Raw genomic sequence first — 24,002 nt, forward strand, 5'->3', positions numbered from 1 at the left:
GAAAGAGGAGCATGGCCCACTATTGGCCGAACTACTGGAGCTGTTAGGACAGAAGGGTTTCAAAGTGAATCCCAAGAAGGTGCAGATCGGCCAGCAGGAGGTGAAATTCCTCGGTCTGACCGTGCGCGCCGGAGAAAGGGCCGGAGGTAAGACCGTCCCGGTGAGAAAGGAGAAAAGACAGCCCCTAGAAGGTCCGTCCGGGGCAGCGGGCGAGCCTTCAGCACAGGTTTTAAAACAGGCCGCTGGTTATATCAACCAGTGCAAGCTGTTTCAGCCTGAAAGGGGAAAACAGCCAGTTGAGGTAAGGTCGGAGGATAAAGATCCTCAGCCTGCAGCATGAGCGAGTTCACAGACTACACAAGCAGGCGCTGTGGCTTGCTTGAAGGGAGGGGCCATCCAGCCCATCAATTGGGACACGCCCCCACTCTTCTGGGATCCAGACGAGGGGGGGAGACTTGAGGGCGAAAACCCCGCCCTAACCCAGGTGTAAAGAGGGAGGGACCTGAGGTCGAAAACTCTGCCCCGGACCCAACCATGGGACCCGGGGGCGGAGACTCTCAGCTCGCGGCAGCAGGCTGCGAATAGTTACCTGCCCCCAGCCCAGTTTCGGGAGAGGTCAAGCCCGGGGGAGCAGCGGCTCAGGTAAAAGGCCCAGCGGCCAAGACAGCCCCACCCGCCAAAACCCCCAGAAAGTCCCCGCGGATGCCCCAGCTGAGAAAGCCATGGTCACCAGCCCTCCAGTTCCCAAGGACTAACCCTCGAGCCAGGGAGAGGTCCAAGGACAGAGGTCCTCAGCCAGCAGCCTCGGGCTGCGAGGGACCAACAGTGAAGGATGGTGCGGTCACGCCGGGGGTAGCGGCGAGCCGCAGTCCGACCAGGAATTAGCCTGACCGCCCGGAGATGGGCAGCGGTTGTATATAGTTATAGTTTTAAGTTTAAGTTTTGAGTAAGGTGTAATTATTTAGCTAGACATTTGCGGCGGCATTAAACGCTACTGCCATGATCTCCTGTGCTGGCAGATCGTGATGTCAGTTGAGTGTGCAACACCCCGGTAGTGCCCCGGATCGGAAATTGAGTGGTGCCCCCTCCCTTACCGCCTGCCGCTAGCAACGACAGGTTGAGAGGAGCGTTTTGCAGTCAGAAAGGGACTGGGGGAGCGCTATTTAAAGGCGACCACTTCCTGCCTTTTTTTGTCAGTGACATTTTTGCACCACGCATTCTGAGAGAGAGAGAGAGAGACTTCTGGAGAGATTCAACGCTGTGTGAAGGAGTTTTGGGTACTGAGCAGCACTTTGCAGGTTGATTTTGATTTGCCCTTCCTTGTATCGATTTAGAAGAGACTGTGGGGTCTGCACTCTGAGCTCTTTCCCTGGTTCTCGCCATTGTTCTTTCCAGCAGATTTGATGTACAGGTCTCTCCAGGCCGAGATTCAGGCCAAGATTCAAGGCTGCAATGAGCAGGATGTGGATGGAGAGCAAAATCAACCCCCGCTTTAAGATAAAAACAGAAAATGCAGGAGAAACTCAGCAGGTCAGGCAGCATCTGTGAAGAGAGAAACAGAGTTAACGTTTCAGGTCGATGACCATTTGTCAGAACTCCCCTTTAAGAATTGGACGGTGCCAGTGTGTCTGTGTTCCATTGCTGACTGACATCACATGAGCTTCGCCAGCGCTGTGAGGTAGTGCCTCGCTCCTCGGCCTTAGCGCCTTAAGAGAGGTGTGTAGTGCCTGATTTAGCGTTCCAATCACCTCCAGGGGCGATAAAAGCCAAGTTTGCTGTCGGAGGCGATAATTAGCGCCAGGCGCTAAACTTTGCGCACCGCCAATAATGGCGCCCCAAATGGGCGATACCGAATTTTTCCCCCATAGAATCTTACAGCACAGTAGAAGGCCATTCATCGTGCCTGTGCCGGCTCTTTGAAAGAGCTATCCAATTAATCCCACTCCCTCACTCTTTCTCCATAGCCCTGTAAATGTTTCCTTTTCAAGTACATATCCAAGCAGAGATAGACAGATATTTGAGCTGCAGGGGAGTCAAGGGTTATGGGGAGTGGGCAGGAAAGTGGAGTTGAAGCCAAGATCAGATCAGTCATGATCTCATTGAATGGCGGAGCAGGCTCGAGGGGCCAAATGGCCGACTCCTGCTCCTATTTCTTATGTTCTTATGTTCAATTCCCTTTAGAAAGTTACGACTGAATCTGTTTCCACCAGCCTTTCAGGCAGTGCATTCCAGATCAGAACAACTCGCTGCATAAACAATATTCTCTTCATCTTCCCTCTGCTTCTTTTGCCAATTATCTTAAATCTGTGTCCTCTGGTTACCAACCCTCCTGCTAGTGGAAACAGCTCCTCCTTATTTGCTCACCTCACCCAAAGTCACAAATGTGGAGAAAGTGCTTATTTACCAGAGGTACAACTATGAGTGTTAATATATACCTAACAGGATGCAGAGAAGGCAACGCCATGTGGATGGTAGCTCATACACACTCAGAGCAGAGCTGCTCAAAACTGTTACAGGAAACTCTCGATTTACCGGCACCTAAATAACCGGAAATCTCTGTTAACCGGCAAAATTCAGGAGTAGGTTCAGGTAAGTTTTATTTCATATTAGTGGCTGTTCCTGGATCTGTGGCTGTGTAACCGGGGCTCCTACACTTGTTGCTAAGCAACAGGGATGCTTGGATCTTGTGGCCGGGGTTCCTGCACCTGTTGCATAGCAACAGGGACGCCTGGATCTTGTGGCCGGGGTTCCTGCACCTGTTGCATAGCAACAGGGACGCCTGGATCTTGTGGCCGGGGTTCCTGCACCTGTTGCATAGCAACAGGGACGCCTGGATCTGTGGCTGTGTACGGGGCTCTCGTACCTTTTACAATACCTCTCTGTAATCCGGACTTTTTGATAAACCGGCACCACGCCGGTCCCGTCGGTGCCAGATAAAAAAGTGCTTCCTTGCATATAGAAAGAGGACAAGTAATCTCACTTTTGAATATACACCAGACTTGTTCTTTTTTAAAGAAGTAACATTAGACCAATACTCTATAAAATGGATCAACAAAAAGTTGATGATAAACTCATTGGACTTGCAAGTGAATCAGAAGTCTCTATTCCATAAACTTTCTTTGTATTGGATGGAGATCCCCTAAATTCCGTGTACTCATTGCACAGTTTGGTCACAAATCCACAGAACAGTTCAAAATACCTTCAAAATGCTGCCTGGTAGGATCCTACCAGCTGCCAAAAAGACTAGTGAATAAAATCTGAGTGGCACGTGGACATTGGAAGTAAGAGCAATAAAACTGTCATGAACAGCAGGTTTACTGGGAGTCTTTAAAGAGGTTGCCAAGAAAATTCTCAACCGATGCCAAGAAACTCCTCATTGTATACGTAAGGGAGAAACTGGAAATGTGCCGCTGTTCATGCTTCCTGCTATGTGGGTGAATTGCGTCGAGAGTAGATTGACTCTGTGCCACTTACATTTAGTTAGCAAGTGCAGTGCTAGTACAAACATGTTTGATACAATCAACAATGGTAAGTGTGGTTGTGCAAAATGCAAAATCTCAGCAGGAACCTAGCAGGTGGGCAGATAAAATCACCCCTGGCTTTTACCTGTCCGAAAGCCACGATGGTCGCAACATCTGCAAATTTAACCTGCTCTCCTGAGCAGGCAGCAAGGACACGCGCCCGGAGCCAACAGGGTCCTTCTTTACATAGGCATGTTGTGGCTCGATGACAGCACTGAGTCCCGACTATAATTTTAAATCAGGCCTGAGCGGGGAATCCACCCAGAGTTAAAATCGGGACCTGAAGGGCTGGATTTTATCAATGGAGGTGAGTAGGAGGCGGGACTCCCACTTTTGGGGTTGTAGTCCCGCCTCCATCGAGTTGTGGCCAACCCACTCGATATTCTCCTGATTGACCTTGTTGAGCCCACCCAGCGGGCTCAGCAGGCCAATTAAAGGCCACCCGGCAACAGGTGATGTCACAGATTGACATTTCATCTGTCAAGAGATTTTGACAGATGAAATATCAGCGTTTCACAGCTCTTTGAAGCTGTCAAACACTGACAATCTGTACTCTAAGTTAATTCCTTCCTCTCAGGCTGATTTAGAGATCTCTCCAGAACAGAAAGCAGAGGCTGCAGATTTTGACAGCTCGCGGCCATTCTGCTTTCTGTGCCGGTGAGATGAGGGACTGCCGAGACCTGAAGGAAGGAAGCCTGCATTAGTAAGTAAAGGTAAGTAAAACTTATTTAAACACTTTACACACACCAAACACACTTACCTCTGCACTCATGCACCCATTACTCACCTGAACACCGGACACCTCGAACCCTCCAAGCCCTTCAGCCCGACGGTTCGCCTTACTAACTTGGCATGGTTTGGAGCCGTTGGGAAGCCCACACTTCAGGGCTAAAAATAGGGATTAGGCTAAAAACTGCCTGTTAACTACCTGTTAACAGGCAGTTAATTGGCACCAATCCCCTTCCCGCCTCGGGGAGGTGGCTCCCAGCACAGGTCGGGTACCCGCCTCCTTTGAAATGGGCATGGAGGCGGGTTGGGGGCGGAATGGGTTCATGCCACCCGATTTCGCGATTTTAACCCCCCCCACATGCCTCCAATCCCGCCTCAACGGCCCGATGAAATTCGAGCCCAAAGAGTCAAGAGGTTGTAGGTGTGAAGTCCCACCTTAGCACATAATCCAGGCTGACATTTCAGTGCAGTACCAAGGGAGTGCTGCAGGGTCAGATGAGATGTTAAACTGAGGCCTTGCCTACCTGTTCCTGTAGATGTTAACGGCCATATGCCACTATTCAAAACAAAGCACAGAGCTCTCCCAGTGTCCTGGCGAGCACTCTTTCATAAGAACATAAGAAATAAGAGCAGGGGTTGGCCATACGGCCCCTCGAGCCTACTCCACCATTCAATAAGATCATTTCCTCAACAAACAACAATAAGAGAGAGTAACTGGTCATCTCATTCTGTGTGATCATGCTGTGTGAAAATTGGCTGCTATGTTTGCTTACGTAACAGTCACGCCACTTAAATAAAATCATTATCTGTGAGGCTCTTTGGGATGTTTCTGATAGTTGTAATAAGGTGCTATATGAAAGCAAGTCTTTCCTAAGGCAGTAACATAAAATTTGGGAAAAGATTTTTACACGAGTGTGAAAAATGGAATATAATTAGTTAAATTTGAACCATAACATTTTTTGGGATCATATCAACCAAATAAATGACCTATATTAGTGAGGTACAAGATCGGTCTAGGCACCCTCAAGCAGATCTGATGGAACTATCCCAAGTTTTGAAAGAATGATAATATTGAACGTAGAGTTCCTCCAACAGCCTGGAGTGGACAGTCTTAGCACCTCGGAGAGAGACGCAGTTCCTGCTATTGCTGAATCAGTGAAGGCTCTTTGTCATGCTCGGGACGCTTACTAAAAGAAGAATTTTCTGCCAGAGGGTCAGGCTCCCTCCCCCCCCCCCCCCCCAACCAGTAGAAGAATGACACTACCTGACATTGGATGCTTCTCAATGTGAAAAGCCAATAGTGTCCAGCCCAAGAACTACAATACTTTTTGATGGTGAATGGACACCATTATCTCAATTTGCTGCATGATCCTTTCACATGGATTACCGGTAATTAATGCAGATGTACTCAAAGCAGTTTTACTCATTTCACAAGCTTACTGGTAATTGAATGTCTTATATATCTTGGCCTTTGTCCGTCTAGTCTTTACCAAGGAAACTGATATTACTCTATCCTCCTTGTCTGTATTTAGATTCTGGTACCGTAATTGATATTTCATGTGCCTGACTAGGAAGAAGCTGAATTATTATCCTCTGAAGTAACAATTTCAGTATGTGATATCTGAGACTAAATCAAATCTAAATGCAACGCTGGAGCAAATCATCTGTTCCATCTAAGCAGCAATGGTTTTTTTCTCTTTACTTGAAAAAAAGTGTAAATATTAAAAAAGGGCTATTATTTGCAACCCACTAACAAAGTGATTTTATACAATGCAATTTTGTTCATGGAAGTGACGAGACAAAAGTTGACCATGCCTCAATAATTCGCAAGCAACTAAAAAGCAACTCAGCCATTATAAATGTCAGGTTTGTCCATCCAGCCATGGAGTGGCAAATTTTTTTTGGGGGGGGAAATGGTTAAATGAGAATCGGGAAAGTCATGATTTATTCGGAAGGTATTGCATTTCCAGTGCCTCGGAAGAAGAGACAGATGCAAGTGTCCACGGCTCCGTTGTGATGCACCAATCACTTGCCATAATTCCAACAAACTCAATTAATACAAAAAGTATTTCTTTTTTAGTTTTAATGGTGAGGTTAGCACAGAACCTATAGCCCAAACACTATCTTTATAGGAAAGCTACATCCAATAAAAGTACACTTTTAGTAATGTACAAAGTCATCTTTACAATATTAAACTTTTATTAGACTCAATTTGTAAAATTACATTAAAGTAACATTCTCTATTGTGTAAACATTCACCTTTTATAAATCCAGTTAATATACATTGTTATATCCAACACCACCATTCATAACAAATTAGAGCTTCATACTAATAGATATCCTTCCCAAAGATTACAGTCATTTGCATCAGAAATGCTTGACCAGCTTTGCAGATAATATGGGATTTCCACTAACCACCTACAGTACTGTGGCAGAAAGAACCAAGGAGGAATATGGAGGTGTCTTTTCACTAATATAATGATTATTCTCCCTGGAAGTATGGTGATCTCTTTTACTTCTTTACGATTTTTGTTTTAAAAACACATTTGTCGACCTGCCAAACCTTACCTCTCCCCAACTATTTTCTCTCCCTGATCATTTTCACCCTCCACTTCCCCACGTTGAAGGGACAATTACAGTCCTAGCCCTTTTGGGCTATCCCAGATCAGACGTCTTCCCCAGGCTTCAACTTAAGTTAGAGATAGCCGAATTCCATAAGATGCTTAAATGGGTCTAAAGGTTCAGGCTATCTCTCCCTAAAGGAACGGAATGACTGAAGATGTTACCATCCTCCAGATAGTACTTTTAATAAGTTGAACTAGACTGTAACCTTCCGGATATTATGAGGGTCCGGAATATTCCCCAGAATTCTGCAACTCCTTACAAAAGGGTGTACAGAAATGTGGGTTCGTGAGTTTATACAGAATTACTCTTTGAGACAATTCTAAAAATATAGGCCTAGAAATTCAGTAAGGCGCTGCCAGCTTTGCAGCCAGTTACCGCCCAAAGAGGGCTTCTGCGCCAATAGAGGAGTTTGCGCTGATATTCAGCGCAGCGGTAATGGCGGCGGTAGCCGTTAGCGCTGCGCCGGCACCGATGACGTCATCGGTGTGCGCAGTGCCCCAGTTCCGCCCCGATACCGGCCCGATCCCCATATTTAGTTGCGGCCGCCTCTTCCGCAGCGGCCGCAAACAGCGATCAGAAAACGGGGCCGTACTGTAGCCTTAGTGGGGCGCTTTAAGGTGGAGGTGCGGCCGGCCGCTTTTTCGGCGGCTGCCTGCCCGCACCTCCTTCCCCGGCCTCCTCCACCCACACCCCCCCTGCGGCATTGCCGGCTGCTTTCCGCGAACCCGGCACTTCTCCGTGGTGCCGGGCTCATTTGCCGGCACTATCCAGCGGCGATCTCCCCGTTGCAGGCACCTCCCCCTTAAGAGGAGGAGGCCTGCAGTACCGCAGCCTGCCGCTCCGCAGCGGGTGGCGCAGCGGCGCCTAGAGCGCTGAAATTCAGTTTCAGCACCCCAAGCGGGGGCGGGCACACCCTGGAATAGCGCCCGGTTCCGACTTGGGGCGCAAAAACTGAATATCTGACGCGCGCAACTGGCTCCGCGCTCAGCGCTAACTTTTGGGCGCACGCCAGCTGGCGGGCCCAAAGTGAATTTCTAGGCCACATAGTTTTATTTAAGAGCTGACATTCAGTTAACATCTGTTGAATCAGTCGCAACATTAACAATTCAAAATACAATTAGCTTGCATTTCTTATTTCTCAGAGATCCTTATTCTCAAATCTTTACTTCGTTACATTTCTTGGCCTAGAAATTCAGTAAGGCGCTGCAAGCTTTGCGCCCAGTTACCGCCTAAAGAGGGCTTCTGCGCCAGTAGAGGAGGTTGCGCTGATATTGAGCTCGGCGGTAATGGCGGCGGTGGCCGGTAGCGCTGCGCCGGCACCGATGACGTCATCGGTGTGCGCAGTGCCCCGTTTCCGCCCCGATGCCGGCCCGACGCCCATATTCAGTTGCCGCCGCCTCCTCCGTGGCGGCCGCTACTAACATCCGGAGACCAGGGCCTTACTGCAGCCTTAGTGGGGCGCATAAAGGTGGAGGTGCGGTCGGCCACTTTTTCGGCGGCCGCCTGCCCGCACCTCCTTCCCCGGCCTCCTCCACCACCCCCCCCGCGGCATTGCCGGCTGCTTTCCGCGAGCCCGGCACTTCTCCGTGGTGCCGGGCTCATTTGCCGGCACAATCCAGCGGCGATCTCCCCGTTGCAGGCACCTCCACCTTAAGAGAAGGAGGAGGCCTGCAGGAGCGCAGCCTGCCGCACCGCATCGGGTGGCGCAACGGCACCTAGAGCGCTAAAATTCAGTTTCAGCGCCCCAAGCGGGGGCGGGCACACCCTGGAATAGCGCCCGGTTCTGACTTGGGGCGCAAAAAGTGAATATCTGACGGTTGCACATGGCTCCGCGCCCAGCGCTAACTTTTGGCCGCTAGCCAGCTGGCGGGGCCATAGTGAATTTCTAGGCCCTTATTTCTTACTTATTTCTAAATCCAGAACATCCACCAAAATCAATCACTTTGACTTCCCGAGACTCATAGTTAAAGACTTACAGAGATGCCTCTGAAGAGTTGAGAAACACTGTGGCCTAGAAATTCAGTAGCGTGCGCCAGCCGTTAGCGCCTTAGGAGGAGTAGATCTCGAGCTCTAGGCACTTAGCGCCCGGGCACAGCGCGATCTGCGCCTCGCCCCAACTTCAGTAGACATTTAGCGCCGGCGCAAAGTCTTTGCGCGCGCCCTGCTGCACGCGCAGATTATGACGTCATTTCCTCATGCAACGCCCTTTGTGCGCCCCAAACCGGAACTTCAGTCGCGCCGGCCCATTGTGCGCCGGGCGGCCCTAATGACTGTGGAGTGGAACGGTACACAGCCGAAGCGGGCCGCGGGGAGCGCAAATTAAAGGGCACTTACCCTGCACTATAAAGGGCTGCCATTTTGCAGCAATCACTCTTGTGCAACGGATTTTTTGAAAAAAACCAAGGAAGGGAGCTTACTGCTTTGGGCCAACAGTAGGACAGGTATTTTTGGCTTCAGGCCAGAGCTTGGCAATTCGCCTTCACTGATATCTCATTGTTTGCCAGCATATTATGGGGGCTGCATGGGGTGCCAATGCTGAGTTTCAGGATTATGTCGGAAGGGCTCGCAGACGCTGGGTTAGAGGGGCAGCCCTGGCTAGACGCAGAGGGGGCAACAGGCGTCGGCAACGTGGGCCTTACCCACTCAGGCAATACCGCCAGCAGGTCTCGTATCTCAACATGACTGGCGCGCGATGTGTTAGGAGGCTGCGATTCAGAAGGGAGGTGGTTGCAGAGATCTGCCATCTGCTTCACAGAGATCTGCATCCACAGCTGAGTTGCAGGACGTCTCTGTCGGTGGAAGTGAAGGTGACGGTGGCTCTGAACTTCTATGCCACCGGCTCCTTCCAATCAGCTGCTGGGGACATTGCTAACATATCCCAGTTCGCCGTGCATTGCTGCATCCACCAGGTCACCAATGCCCTTTTCAGAAGGAGACGCCAATTCATCTCCTTCCCCATGACCCTGGAGAGGCAGCAGCAGCGTGCAGTGGGATTTGCAAGAATCGCGGATTTCCCCATGGTGCAGGGCGCCATTGACTGCACGCATGTGGCTTTGCGGGCACCTGTGGACCATCCCGAGGATTACCACAACCGGAAGGGCTACCATTCCCTCAATGTACAGCTGGTGTGTGACCACAGGCAGCGCATCCTAGCTGTCAATGCCCGCTTTCCAGGCAGCAGCCACGATGCCTTTATCCTGCGACAGACTACTGTGGCTGACATGTTCCAGGCACAGCCTCACCCAAGAGGATGGCTTATCGGGGACAAAGGCTATCCTTTGTGTACCTGGCTCATGACCCCGCTCCGCGCGCCCAGGACCCCTGCTGAAGAGGCATACAACGAGAGCCATCAAGCGACTAGGAACATCATAGAACAAACAATTGGCGTCCTCAAACAATGGTTCCGCTGCCTGGATCGTTCCGGCTGATCTCTGCAGTATTCGCCGGAGCGAGTCTCCCAATTCGTGGTCGTTTGCTGCATGCTGCACAACCTGGCTATCCGCAGGACTCAGGCACTGCCACCTCACGCTGGAGCACCACCTCAGGAGGAGGAGCAGGAGGAGCATGAGGAGAAGGAGTACCAGGCCAGGAGGGAGGCACAAGGTCCAAGGGCCGCCCGTCGGCGGCTTATTGAACGTCACTTCTCGGCCCCCTGTCAGGGCATGGCTTGTGCCAATGAAAGAACATGAATGCAGCCGCTCCACAAGCCCTCAGCCGCTTAAGGCAACAAACACTTCAAAGATCAAACATGGACAATATGAATAAATAAAATGCTTTATTGAACAAACTCAGGGCCCTTCCCACATGAAACCCAAAAACAGACAAGACTCCCCAAAAAAGTCACAAACATGACTCACTCCCACAACCTGGGGAGGAATAACAAAACATTTGAACAAAAATGGCCTTCATCCTCGGCCTTAACAGAACAACCATCCCCAGAAACAAAACAACCATCCCCAGAAACAAGACAACCATCCCCAGAAACAAAACAACCATCCCAATATAAACAAACATTTGTCCACACCCTCTACTTTGTGGCCCGCGAGGGCGATTCCTTGTCCAGCCTTTGGCGGCCCCTGGCCGCCCTGCTGCTCCTCCTCAAACCGTGGCCAGTGGCTGCTGCAAGGCTGGGGGAAGGCTCCCGAGGGGCACATGTCGTCACGGCAGATGCCCTTGGGGGTCGGCCTAGACGAGGTCTGGGCCTCGAGGGGCCAGCTGGTGAATGCTGCAGCTGTGGCTGGCCAGCATCAGTCGGACCAGCATCTCGTCGCAGCTCCACTGGGGGAATGACAGTGGCGGCTGGAGGAATGGGGGCAAGCTGGCGTCTGGCAGGCCGCCGCTGGTCAAGTGACACACTGGCACTCGCCCGGGCCCGCACTGCAGCATGCGCTGCCATGTGCCGAACGACAGACCGCTGTGCTGCTACAGCGTGGCGGGTGTCCTGGCGATGCCTGGCTGACGCAGCGAATGTGGCAGCAGTGAGTGCCCGTGCTGCCCTGGTCTGTGACCGCATCAGACCAGCCAGTGACTGCACGGCACCACTGATCAGCTGCCCACTCGCTGCCTGTGCTGCCACGAATTCGCCACGACTCGCGTCCTGTGCTGCCCCGAATAGCTCCAAACTCCTGGCCTGTGAGGCCCCGAACTCGGCCACACTATGAGCCAGGGACTCGATGGCCTCAGGCATCCATGCCACAACCCCCATGAGCTCGGTGTGCCGGCGCTCCGAGTCCACGGGCATTTGATCGAGGAGGCGCAGCTCCTCGGAGTTGACCGTCGGCGGACTGGAGGCCGGACTCTCCCTCTGGGGAGAAGGCCACCAAGCTGGCTGACCCTTCCCGCGTTGCTGGATGCCACTGGGCCCAGCTACTACACCCCTCTGGGAAGAAGGCCGCTGAGCAACCGCACACCCCCTGCGTTGCTGCACGCCACTGGTCCCAGGAGCGACACTCCCCTCCGACACTTCCCCCACGCTCTCCTCCAGGGAAGACGTGTCCCCTACATTGGCATCCCCTGGCGCGGGTGAGGGTTCCCCTGATGGGCCGCCTTCCTCTTCCTCTTCCTCCTCCTCCTCCTCATCCGAGGGGCTGTCAGTGGCAGCTTCAGGGACCTCCTCCTCACCATCTGAAAGCAGGAAGGGACAAGAGTAGCTTTAGACTGAGGAGAGGGCGTCAGCGAGGGAGGCATGAGTGGTGGCATTCAGCGCATTGGTCGGACAGTGGCAAAGGATGTAGATCTGATGCGCAAGTGGGACGAGAGAGGTCCAAAAGGTGATGTCCTTACCATTGGTGCCTAGAACAGGGTCGGCATCTCCACTGGCAACGGGGCCAATCACCCGGGCTCCCATGAGGTGACCCACGCGCTCTTCCAGGTCAGTGAGCTGCTGGATCTGGGGACCGCCTCCCCCGGTCTCAGTCCGGCTCTTCTGATTGTGGGCCAGCTTGGCCTGCAAGAGAAAGGATGGCCTCTAAGTACAGTGTGTAGCCCTGATCTGGTGTGCACTGCCTCCCATAGTCGAATAGCTTGGCCAGTGTGGAGCCCTGATCTGGTGTGCACTGCCTCCCATGGTCGAATAGCTTGGCCAGTGTGGAGCCCTGATCTGGAGTGCACTGCCTCCCATGGTCGAATAGCTTGGTCAGTGTGTCAAGTGCAGAATGTGCAATTGATGTTCATGCCAGTCCCATAGCTGCTGGATGAGGGCTGGCCATTAGGGCTTTCAGGTCCCTTTGCCCATAATGTGAGGTGCACATGCAAGGATGAGGAGGACACTGGAAAGGCTACTCACCCTGACAATCCTCGTGAGGTCATTGAACTTTTTTCTGCATTGGATAGAGTTCCTGGGGACCTCGCTGTTGGCTGTCACCCTGATGGCGACCTCCCTCCAGGCTTTCCTGTAGACGCTGGTGGCAGGCTTCTTCCCACTGTCCGGGAACAGGTGTTTGCGTCTCCTCTCCAAAGCCCTAACCAGCACCCTCAAATCATGGCCAGTGAAGCGCTGCGCTCGTTCACGGGCCTTCTGCATCTTTCCCGGCGCTATTTCTGTTCAGCAGCAGTGTTTAGGCCTAGCTGGAGGGCTGCAGTGTCCAGGGCGTGGCAGCAGACGAACTCGACCCTTCCCCCTTTAAGAGCTGGCCGGCGCCAGAGTGTCTGCTGTCAACCAAGAAATGACCACACCTGCGCTGCGCCCGGCCTCGGCGGTTTAGCTCAGCACCGACGGCTTTGCACCTAAAGATAGTTGTGGAACGCCAGTTTTAGCGCTCGAGCAAACTCTTAGGGCGAAGCTACTGAATATCGGCGAAGTGGACTCGACTTTACGCCGGGCTCAAACTTTAGCGGCCGCCCGACTTTTCCGCCCCAAAAGTGGCTATATTGAATTTCTAGGCCTTTGTCCAGTCAGTGAGTTCTGACTTTCTGTTGAAAAGGTCTTGGGGGAGAAATTCGGTTGTTAGTGCCACCGATTAACGCCTAAAGAGGCCGAGAAGTGGGGCGCTAGCCAATTTCTGGGCAGGCGCAGGGCGCCTAGCGCCTTGCCCCATATTGAGCATGCATTTTGCGCCGGCGCTAAATCTGAGCACCCGCTCATGGGCGCAGGCTGATTATGACGTCATTTGAGTGTGCAACGCCTTTTGGGTGGCCCGGACCGGAAATTCAGTGGCGCTCCCCTCCGTAGCGCCTGGCGCTAATAGTGACAGCTTACCTGGAACCTTACCAAGCCGCTCTCGGGCTGGAGGAGCGTTATTTAAAGGGGACTGGTGTGGTTTAAAAGTGGCAGCCATTTTTGGAGCACAACTTCCTCGAGAGCTACAAAGAGTTGCTGAGCTGCACACTGAGAGCCATTTGACCACTGAGCCAGCGCAAGCAGACGATCTTCAGCCTTCTGACCATCACCTTGCTGTTGGTGAGCCTTGACAACGGGGAACCTTCCTGTGGGCACTTATTATGGGGGCTGCATTGGAGGGGAACATCCTGCAGCTGAATCATCTGGAAAGGGCACTGAGACGCTGGGAGAGGGGGGCGGGCATGGCCAGACGGAGGAGGGCCAACAGACGTCGCCACAGCAGACCTTACGCTGGCAGGGTTTTCCGACAGCAGTTTTCCTACATGAACATGCCGGAGGAGCAGTGTATCAGAAGGCTGCGATTTAGAAAGGAGGTGGTGACTGAGCTGTGCCAGCTGCTTCAGCCAGTTCTGCAGCCTCAGATAAGGTGCAGGACATCTCTGTCGGTGGCTGAGAAGATGCCTGCTGGCCTGAACTTCTACGCGAGCGGCTCTTCTCAGGCTGCGCGTCAGAGGCTGATCAGAAGTAGCTTCTAGGCCCCTCTCACGGAATGCTTGCTGCCATTCCAAGAACAGGAATGGAACCGGTCTGATACCCCCAAGCCTGTGAAGGGCAAGATGCATGTAAATAGCAGGCATGGCCATTGTAAATTAAGAAAGTGTTTCATTACACAAAATGTGGTTCCTTCAAACATGAGAAAGCTATGGCAACAGAAAGCAAAATGAATACACTGACATATAACTGCCTCTCACACCCGGGAGACTGTCCAAAGCATTAATTACATTCCGACCATCTTCCTTGGCCTTGACTCCACTGCGCCAACCAAAGCATCCAATGCCCCATCAGTGAGGTGTTCTGCCCTCTGCCTCACCCTTTCCATGTCTTGCTAGGCTGGTGCGCCACAGGTAGGCTCCCACCACTTTGAAGGCCTACAAGGCAGTGAGTGTGTCTGGTGATGCCAATTGACCTGCCCCTTTAAGAGCTGGCCGGCGTCAGTGTGTCTCAGGGAAAGTGATTATTGACAGCACCGTCGCTGCACCCCGCCACCGCGAAATTGGGTAGCGCCGCCGGGTTAGCGCCTTAAGAGTAGCGTGCAGCACCTGATTTAGCGCCGCAATCACCTTTAGGGGCGCTGCAACCCAATATCGAGCTAGGTTGCGCTAAATTGCGCCTGGCGCTAAACTTTGCGCATCGCCAGGACTAGCGCCCCAAACGCGGCTATACCGAATTTCTAGGCCCTTATTTTTATACCCTTTTGGCAGTGGTTTCTTCTTTGATGTTCTCTGCTGATGTTAGCTAATTGTCTTTATTGATACCTCTTTCAAATGCTTTCTATCTTACTGTCAATTCAACTATTGCATGCATAATTATTTCTCTACCTTTAGCTGTTCCAAAAACCATCATAAAAACAATGACAGCTATGGTTTCTGTTTGATTTCATTCCTACAAAATGCTTTCATTCAATTCTTAATATTGGCTTTACTGGTTTTTTGCAGACATTGTGGGCAGGATTTTCATTGGGCCGTGGAGGCGGGATTGGAGGCATGTGGGGGGTTAAAATCCTGAAATTGGGGGGCACGAACCCATCCTACACCCAACCCGCCTCCATGCCAGTTTCAAAGGAGGCGGTTACCCGCCCCGCACTGGGACCTGCCTCCCCGAGGCAGGAAGGGGATTAGTGTCAGTTTTTAGCCTAATCCCTATTTTTAATGTTGAAGTGTGGGATTCCCGACAGCTCCAAACCACGCCAAGTTAGAGGAGGCGGACCGTCGGTTTGAAGGGCTTGGAGGAGTCGAGATGTCCGGTGTTCAGGTGAGTGATGTGTGCATGAGTGCAAAGGTAATTGTGTTTGGTGTGTGTAAAGTGTTTAAAGAAGTTTTACATACCTTTGCTTACCTTTACAGCCTTCCTTCCTTCAGGTCTCGGGAGTCCCTCATCTCACCGACAGAGAAAGCAGAATAGCTGCGAGCTGTCAAAAGTTGCAGCATTCAGCTTTCTGTTCCAGGGAGATCTCTAAATCATCCTGAGAGGAAGGAATTAACCTGGAGTACAGATTGTCAGTGTTTGACAGCTTCAAACAGCTGTGAAACACTGATATTTCATCTGTCAAAAGGCCTTGACAGATGAAATATCAATCTGTGACGTCACCTGTTGCCGGGTGGCCCTTAATTGGCCTGCTGAGCCCGCTGGGTGGGCTCAACAAGGTTAATTAAGCCAAAATCGTGTGGGTTGGCTAGAACTCGATGGAGGCGGGACTACAACCCTGAAAGTTGTAGTCCCGCCTCCTACCTGAATCTTCAATGAAAATCCAGCCCTGTGACTCCGTCCTGCTCCAAGTTTAATACAAATACAATGCAATTGCTTGGTGTCTCTATTGAAGTCATATTTTCAAAGCCTTCTTGTTGGAATTATATTTACAATATGTAAATCAAAACCATTTTAACTTGTTTTCTAGCTATCTCAATTGGTTGCATATTTAATCTTATCGTTCCTGTTTTCCAAGTTTAACATAAAACTATTTGACCAGCAGGTTTTTCTTTACTTGATGTCATATTTCAAAGGCACATGCCTCTTTTAATGTTTGTGTTTCTGTTTTATGTGTTATTTGGTAACACCTTACACTGGGTCTTTTCATTGTGTTCGTTGCAAACCATAGACTTTTTGGCAACGCCAATGGTTTGCTTCAATCTTTCATTGTTTTAGTATATTTAACTAATTCCCATTTCAAAGCTTGTTTACAACTTTGTTATCAACTGATCTTTATCTCAGAAGCCTGTTCTCCGTTTACAGCCTGTGTCTCCGAGGCTTTAGATTTTTAAACCCAGTATACTCTGTAGTAATAATATCAGAATTCTGTTCATAGTATCGTGTATTTCCCTGAATCATGGCTATTCCTTCACAACGTGAGCTGCATTTAGTTTAGGGGATTCATTCAAGCCACGCAAATCCCCAACTCCACTGGAAAGGCTTCACTGCTGCGATGATACTTCAAAATATTCCCATTCTTTCAAATCACACTGGGCTAGAAATTCAGCTTGGCCAGTAGTGCTAAACCAGCATTAACATATCAGCGGCCTGTTATACATCCCACTTCATATACAGTTCTATTTAAATCAGCGCAACTGAATCTCAGGTGGGGAGCATAGCAGACAGCCAATGTCGGCGGTTCAGTGCTACCGTCCAAACCAAACTTCTACCCCACCAATAACATAAGTGAGTTAACACATTTAACACATTTTGTTAAGGTTTGTTTTTCCTTTCTTGCTTCCATTTATTTTTTATTTATATTTGCTCTTTGTATTTCCTGTCTTTACATTGATCTCAAATAATAGCAGAGTCTGAACCTCAGTGCTATAAAACATCACATCAAAAAAACTGTCTGTACTTTGCTCACTGTAGTTTGACTATAAACCAAACTTTGTTTTCTTGCCAAAATTTTAGGAACTGTGTGTAGCTAAAATAGTTTACAAACTTTGAAAACCTCAAACTTTGTGCCACCTAATCGCTACTTCTCGACAAACACATTTTCTCTCCTATTTTAACTTTGGCATTGTCATGCACTGTAGGCGCTGGGTTTTCATCCTTTACCCAAGTTTTTCAAAAATTAAAAAGGCCACGTTTGCTGCCTGAGCGGGCGAGTTGGCATCACCGGACGTCCCTTCTGTGCATGCGCAGGGAAAGACGTCCTTGGAAGGCCCGGCACAGTGGCGTCATCTGGTGGTCTGGCGCAGGCACGGTGACGTCATCTGGTGGTCTGGTGCAGGCACGGTGACATCATTCGGTGGTCTGGTGCAGGCGCGGTGTTGTTATCCGGTGGTCTGGTGCAGGCGCGGTGATGTTATCCGGTGGTCTGGTGCAGGCGCGGTGATGTTATCCGGTGGTCTGGTGCAGGCATGGCGATGTCATCCGGTGGTCTGGTGCAGGCACAGTGACATCATCCGGTGGTCTGGTGCAGACGCGGTGTTGTTATCCGGTGGTCTGGTGCAGGCACGGCGATGTCATCCGGTGGTCTGGTGCAGGCACGGCGATGTCATCCGGTGGTCTGGTGCAGGCGCGGTGATGTTATCCGGTGGTCTGGTGCAGGCACGGCGATGTCATCTGGTGGTCTGGTGTAGGCGCAGTGATGTCATCTGATGGTCTGGTGCAGGCGCGGTGTTGTTATCCAGTGGTCTGGTGCAGGCGCGGTGATGTTATCCGGTGGTCTGGTGTAGGCGCGGTGATGTTATCCGGTGGTCTGGTGTAGGCGCGGTGATGTCATCTGATGGTCTGGTGCAGGCGCGGTGATGTTATCCGGTGGTCTGGTGTAGGCGCTGTGATGTCATCTGATGGTCTGGTGCAGGTGCAGTGACGTCATTTGTTGGTCCAGTGCAGGCGCAGTGATGTCATCGGGTGACCCAGTGCATACGCTGAAGGACAGCGTCATCAGTTGAAAAACGGAATGTCCCACACAGTGTCGCTATTCATAACGCATTAAAAAAGGGACATCCTATAGATGCTTTACCATTTACCCCTTTCTGTGGTGTATGGTAAATGTGTAGTGCATTTTAACAACATGAGAAGGCCTCCAAACAAAAACAGTAATACAAAATGTTCTGCCAAACATCAGTAGAAGAACTGAAGATACCAATAAACATAATGTTAGGTGGTTACATCTAAACCTATGTGTAATAACATGTCTGTGAATCATCTGCGGTTCTCTCGGTTATTATTCTTCTTTGAAACCAGTGTGGATTTGGACTTCATGTCTCCTCTTTAAAGGTGATTTCACTCCCCTATCCCTAAATATAATATTCTGTAGTTAATATTGCACACTACAAGAGCCTGAGTGCTGCTTTGCAAGACATCTGCTGTGCATGTACACTCCTCACTGTTGGGGTCTAGTGCAAATGTGAAAAATTAAAATGTTCAGTTCAGAGCTGCTTTGAATTAAATAAAAATACAAATTAAAATAAAGGAGTGAGTATTAACATCACTCATTGTCAGCCAATGAGTTGGATGCGGGGTGGGACTTACGCCAAACGGAATCTATTTTACAGCAAGCTGAGTCTATTTTACAGCAGAGTCTATTTACTAAGCAAACAGTAAACTGAGTCTATTTAAACAGAGTATCTATTCCTATTGTGACCCAAAGCAACCAGTCTATTTACTCAGCAGACATAATCTATTTAAAGAGTCTCTACGAACTAAAGCAAACAGAACTCATGACCGAAACTACAGCAGAGTCTCCTGATAAAAGCAGGATTATTTCTCCAGCAAAATGCAGTCAGTGGAGGATAGTTACATGATACAAATGATATGCGTAAAATCAATCCCAGTCACTTGCAGCAGTGTGGTCACCAGGCATAATTAATGGGAGAATTACTCAATCATCTAATCATTTCCATTATGGCCGGGACTTGTGAAGTCACTATATGCAGCCTTAGAAGAAACAGAAAAAGAAAAGTAATGGACCTTTCCTCTCTCCAGCCATTTTCTCCCTCCACTTCCACACATGAGCTGCATTTAGTTTAGGGAATTCATTTAAGCAGACCAAACCCGCAACTCCACTGTAAGAGCTTAGCCGTTGTGATCATAATTCAAAATATTCCCATTCTTTAAACTCTCTAATAACAATGAAGTAAAAGATTTTTGAGTCCCACCACCAACCGCACCCCTACCCAAACCCTGCATAATTCTGCATGAGTTCTTGATGATTAACAGGCAAAAAGAAACATTGCGCGGCCGATATACGTTGAGCTCTGTTTGCGAGCTCCAGCATAGAGTTGGCAACACATATTGGGACATCGTGCTTACGCAGCCCACAGTTCTTCATATATTGAGTCCTCTTGTTGCATTTTTTAAAAGCCCCTGAAGCTCTTTAGAGGTTGGTCATCGATTGCTGTTTGAAATCTATAGGGCTGAATTTCGCCGGCGCTCAGAGGGCGGGTCTGGAGGCGGGTCTGCTGTCAAAATCCAAATGATTGACAGCGGGCCGGTATCCCGCTCCGAACCCGCCTCCCTGTCAGTCTCCCAAGTGCCGGTTCTGCTTGCGCTTTGCAGACACGGCACTAAGCGACGGGTCATTCAATTGTGCTTGGTAGGAGGGTGTTTAAAGTAATTAAATCCCCATTTTCCCAGCTCCAAAGCATTTTGCCAGGTTTTCCACGAGGTTCCTGTCGCTCGGGGATCACGCCAGGTAAATATGTTGGGTTCTGAAAAACTCTCCATTTCTTTCAATAGGTGACAGCTGCAAAAGTGGTTTAAAACCTGCCATTTTCCAATCTCAAAAGCTTCAGCCGTCAGTATTTGGAACCCACTTTTGAGCTTTATGCACTTTTGAAGTGTTTGGAGTAATCTCTTGATCCACTGTCACCTCCTTGGAACAACCTATCTCAACACTAACAGATTACTTCTGTCATCTTAACCTCACCTGCCATCTATTCCATCAGCATCGGTGCCCTTGAAACAATCTCACCTTGGTCCTCAGAATCGCACCACCATCAGCCCCAACACCAGCAGCACCAACAACACCAACCTTCTCCACAATTAACTGATGCTGCACAGGACACAGGGCATCAGCACCCAACCACATTGCTGCCCGGGAGGCCAGCGATGGCCTCACCATGTCCAGATTTGCTTCACTTAACACTGTACACCCTGGCTGCCACATGATGCACCAGGTTGGCACCACCCCACACCAGCACCATAAAGCATCCCTACAATGTCCAAGCCATTCCTTTCACACTCATTACCATTGGGGGGGGGGGGGCGGTGGTGATGTTATGTCGCACCATTCACTGGAACTCACTAAGATACTTTCAAAGGTGCACATAAATCTGTCCAAGAAGGCAAAGTGGTCACAATAAGGTTTCAATGCTTGACAGCACATTATCAGAAAGTTTACACGACCATTGGCTAAAGCACCCAAGTGCCCCCTACCCTTGTGTGTTGTTAGTTGGTATTTTTGCAGTAGGATGAGGGCAAGTGTGAGGGGTGGCTAGTGAGATGGGGAAGTGATAATGTAGATAGGGAGAGATGGGTGGAGGTGCAAGGTAAGTTGGTGTGAGTAAGGATATGCAGGAGTAAGGTAGGGAAGGCAGAGTGATGGGGATATAATGAGTGGCACAGCAGGATGAGGTTGAGTGTGGCTTTGTAGTAACTACTGATCTACTGAGATCATTGAAAGTTTTGCGCCACTGCAGCCAGGTCCTCCTGATGACATCCCTGTTTGTGCCCTCCTGTGCAATGTGCACCCAGGCTGCGTTGATCTCCTGGGGAGGTCTCTTCCGCCCATTGGAAGGGAAGAGGACCTCCATGCGTGCTGTGACTCCCTCTATAAGCATGTGGAGGGAGTGATGGGAGAGCCTGGGTGCAGCCGTGCACCTTTGTGCAGTGATTGTCAGTGTTTGCTGCACCTCAGTGCTGTGGAACACTGACAGCACAACTGTCAAAATGAATGTGGACATGGTCCCTTTCAGGGAACCGGCTGATGGCGCCTCATCAGATGACGTCATGTAGACCCGCTTCCTTTTAATTGGCCGGGAACCTCGCAGGGCGGGCTTAACAAGACCAACCAGGGGAAAATCAGGCAGAGGAGGCGGGATGAAGACGGGTGCGGAGTTTGCGGCCGCTGTCTGCTCCGGCCGCACTGAACTCGCCACGGCTGGCGAAATCGCGGCCACACTGTGGGGTCGACATGTAGCTTGGAACAGCACCTATATTTGCTTTCCGACTGAATCTGTCGGAATTCCTGGTGTAGCCCAGGCATGCTGTCAGACTCGCCCTCAAATGGGTGCCATGAAGTAGCGGGGTGAGCAGGAGAAGCCACCCCACTGCCCCCTGCCGTCCCCCCACCCCCGTCACTCCCCATCCCCCCACCCCATCCCATGAGCGGAATCGGTATACCTGCAGTGATGGACTAAAACCCACCTGATCTGTATTCCACCACTGACTCTGGTACCTCCACCAACTCTGCACCAGATTCCTGCCCCAAGGGGGCTGCAGAATTTCTTGCCTCTATTGCTCACTATTGGCCAATCTCACTATCAATCTCCTGTACATAACACAAGGGTAAAGATGTTTTTTCTGTAACATCAGATGCAGTTGTCACAAACCTTATTCAGAGCAATACCCTCATATAATGCTTAGATTTTGTTTTGCATATTCACCAATAGTCCCCAATAAATCCAATAGGGAATTCAGGAGAAACTTCTTTACCCAGAGAGTGGTGAGAATGTGGAACTAGTTACCACAGGGAGTGGTTGAGGCAAATAGCGTTGATGCATATAAGGGGAAGCTAGATAGACACATGAGGGAGAAAGGAATAGAAGGATATGCTGATAGGGTGAGATGAAAAGGGTGGGAGGAGACTCGTGTGGAGCATAAACAGCAGCACGGGCCAGTTGGGCCGAATGGCAATGGCCTGTTTCTATGTAATATTGCACTTTCAATATGTTCCGCAGCACTTTTACTAGAAAACTGTGACTGGTTCACATTTTCTGAAATAGGCTTTGGCTATTACATGATCCTGTGATAGCATCATCAGTATCGTGAACTGCAGATCTTGTGCAAACAGGAAATCTTGGCCTCCAAGCCAGAAACTATTGATACTTCTCCCTTCAGTGCTCCTTGTTCATCAAAGAGTCATTCCACATTAATGAAAGTTTCCCTGAACAGAGTCAAAACATCTGTATGTCTTATTAGTAGTTATGTTAAGATTTCATTGTAAGATAATTAAGGAATACAGTTATAAGGTTGGAAATACCCTCTCGACTGAATTAGGTGTCGAAGTTCAGGAGAGAGTTGGGCCCTCTAGTTGGCTGTTAGCTAGCTTTGGGTTCCCAAGATACTTAAGAAAGAAATCGAAGTACATTCTTATAAGTACCATTTTAGACAAAACATACTCCACTGTACCAAAGCACTTTTAATAAAAATACAATGGAATGTATGTGCCGGATTATATAATAAGCCATTTCCTGTTCAGTGTTCACTGATCCCACTGACTGCCAGGATTATTCAAACCAGCAGGTGCTCAGCCATTTGCTGAACTGGCTGAATCTGTGGCTTTAATAAGAAGAACATAAGATTGGAATGAGATGGGATGAGCGGGCTGTCCTATGATGAGAGATTGTGTAGAATGGGCCGATACTCTCTGGAGTTTAGAAGAATGAGAGGTGATCTCATTGAAATATACAAGATTCTGAAGGGGATTGACAGGGTAGATGCTGAGAGGTTGTGTCCCCTGGCTGGAGTGTCTAGAACTAGGGGGCATAGTCTCAGGATAAGGGGTGGGCCAGTTAGGACTGAGATGAGGAGGAATTTCCTCACGCAGAGGGTTGTGAATCTTTGGAATTCTCTGCCCCAGAGGGCTGTGAATGCTGAGTCTTTGAGTATATTCAAGGCTGAGATCGATAGATTTTTGGGCTCTAGCGGAATCCAGGGATATGGAGATCGGGCGAGAAAGTGGAGTTGAGGTCGATGATCAGCCATGATCTTATTGAATGGCGGAGCAGGCTCGAGGGGTTGTATGGCTCACTCCTGCTCTTACTTCTTATGTTCTTATAAGAAATAGGAGCAGGAGTCGGCCATTTGGCCTTTCGAGCCTGCTCCGCCATTCAATAAGACCATGGCTGTTCCTTTACATCATCTCCACTTTCCCGCACTATCCCCATATCCCTTGATTCCCTTAATATTCAAAAATCTATCGATCTCTGTCTTGAATATACTCAACGACTGAGCCTCCAGAGCCCTCTGGGGTAGAGGATTCCAAAGATTCACCACCCTCTGAGTGAAGCCTTCACTGTACTTCTTTGGCTGAAAAGCGCTTTGTACATCCTGGGGTCGTGAAAGGTGCTATATAAATGCAAGTTATTTCTTTCAGTCAGTTGAGATCCTTCTATTAAGCTTAATGAGGATGCGATAACAGGCCTATACACATCACATGCACAACTAAGAGCCTGCTGGGACCTTAGGAAAACATAGGCACATTCTTGACTTCACAGAGAAGAAGTAAATGAAGAAAAATCTCTAAAGGTTCAGTAACTGCTGAGATCACTATGAATTCATCAATCCCTCTGTTCAGCATCTTTGTGACTTCACTGGTATCCTTTTGAAGTTGCATAGCTGACTTTCAGTGGGGGACATTGCAGATGGCCTGCAGGACGAGCTCGAGGAGCTGGTGGCTGGGATTGTGAAATGGAGTGATGGTGTTTCTTCTTCTTCTTCTTCTTCTTCACTCTCCTCTCCCTCTACTTGGTCACCCATTAGCTGGATAGGCTGTATTTCTTGGGTGTCTGAAATGAGGAAGGCACAGAGGTAGGGTTGTGGTGAGGGGAGGGCAGGAAAGCAAGAGTATGCTTACACCATGCGCA

The sequence above is a fragment of the Somniosus microcephalus genome, chromosome 9, assembly GCF_052327205.1.
Source record: "Somniosus microcephalus isolate GS21.2 chromosome 9, FLI_Smic_1.0, whole genome shotgun sequence".
NCBI classification, from domain to species: domain Eukaryota; kingdom Metazoa; phylum Chordata; class Chondrichthyes; order Squaliformes; family Somniosidae; genus Somniosus; species Somniosus microcephalus.